Consider the following 2,128-nt stretch of genomic DNA (forward strand, 5'->3'; position numbering starts at 1 on the left):
CCACTGACACGAACACTTTGAGCCAAATCGATGTAACAACAAAGCAACTGACAGAAAACTCCACCAGGGGGCGCTAAAACGCCTCATCCCAGTTTGTTGTGGACTTGGGGCTCAACTTCCTCAACTGTCCCAAGTGCTTGGCTTACAGAAATGTACACTTAAAAGAAAAAAATGCTGGGTCAATAATGACCCAATTTTGGTAATTTTCACCCATCAGTGTTGGGTTATGTGAATGACCCAACACCTTGGGTTACTTGACATACCCCAACATGTGGATATTTTTGACCCAGCAGTAGGTTATTTATTTCTTTATTGCTGGGTTATCATTATTTAGATTGACCTTCTCTCTATTACAGAATCTGCTAATTTTCTAAAGGTACAAATACTTCTAACAATAACAATCAATGTTACAACGTTACTACAGTCTATGAAATTCCTTAAAATGGCATATGGCCAACCATGAGAAATTGGAGATAAAATACAAAATGTTTATTTTAAGATATTAATTTCAGTTACAAAATGAAGTCATGCAAAAGATAAACAACAAATAAGGAACACACAAATAAACTAAAACTTTAGAAGCACAATCTATCATTTTAAACTGACAGCAGCCCTATCGATTAAAGCTGAGGAACGGGTCTAAAGAAAAGTAAACCCTTTACCCTCTACTCCTCAACCCCAACCCCAATCAGGTATCAATTTTCAATATGAATTCATGTAAAACAACAACAATGAAACAATTCTTTGTGCTCCAGAGCCTGCCCATTCATGATGGTGAATGCCAGGGGAGTAGAGGAGATTGTAACAGAGAGTCAGAACGAAGGGCTCGGGTCTCTTGTTCTTTTGGTCGCCTGGCGGAGATATTCAGCCATATTGGTTCCAGCCTGGGGATTAGAGAATATGATTATAAAATATTGAACAACAATCAAGACACTCATCACACAAATTGTGGCCTTTTCCTATTGCTCAGAACATGCTATATTTTTTACATTTCAGTCATTTAGCAGACGCTCTTATCCAGAGCGACTTACAGTTAGTGAGTGCATACATTTTTCATACTGGCCCCCCGTGGGAACGAACCCACAACCCTGGCGTTGAAACGCCATGCTCTACCAACTGGGCTACAGGGGACCCTCTATACTCCTATACAGTCTACTGCTGTGTGCAGGACGTTAATCGTTGAGTTGAGTGAAGCCACTTTGTGGTTTACGGCAGGAAGAGTCCTGCTGCAGTGGAAGTACTGTTACTTCAATGACATTTTACTCAAGTAGAGAAATTGCTGACTTTGAAAAATACGAAACATTTACAAGTACTTGGAAAAGCTCCTCAATTACAGTAACGAAATAATTGAGTTACCTCCCATCTCTGGTTTACAGTATTACATATTACATATTAAAACGTATTCAACATTCCACATGCATACTTACAAAATGACTTTCGGGCCTCATCACTGCTTGGGCGGGCAGTCTTCTTTTCCAACTCGTTACACCGGCGGTAGGAGAAATTGTCTCAGGACCATGTCGTCTTTAACATCCGGGGGACAAAGACGTAACAAGGATTTTTTTTAGGGGACAGTCAAAATGGATAAACGTGGATTGTCATTTGATAAACTACTTTCATTTCAATATGTAGCTACTTGCATTCGGTACACTGGTGGTAGGCGAAGCACTGTCAGGGCCATGCAGCCCCTAGTATCTGGCCAGTGGAGGACGAAGACATAACTTTAACAGAGTTTAAGTGGAGGGTGTCAGGGGGGCATCCAAAGTGTTTGAATGGGGTATTTCCACTGCTATTACACATTGAATAATAATAATAATAATAATATGCCATTTAGCAGACGCTTTTATCCAAAGCGACTTTCAGTCATGTGTGCATTCATTTTTACATATGGGTGGTCCCGGGGATCGAACCCACTACCCTGGCGTTACAAGCGCCGTGCTCTACCAGCTGAGCTACAGATTTATTGCATTTATTGAACAACCAGCAGAGGTAGCCCTTAGCCTACTCCTTCAAGTCATTTTAGAACGCTATTGATGTAAGTGAAGTCTGTATTCGTGCTTGAGGACGGGACCACTCTGTCTCTGGGGGAAGAGTGAGAAGAACCACTGTTTTCATTCAGAGGAATGAC

This window comes from Coregonus lavaretus (assembly GCF_964263955.1).
Source record: "Coregonus lavaretus genome assembly, contig: HAP1_SCAFFOLD_1087, whole genome shotgun sequence".
NCBI lineage: Eukaryota > Metazoa > Chordata > Actinopteri > Salmoniformes > Salmonidae > Coregonus > Coregonus lavaretus.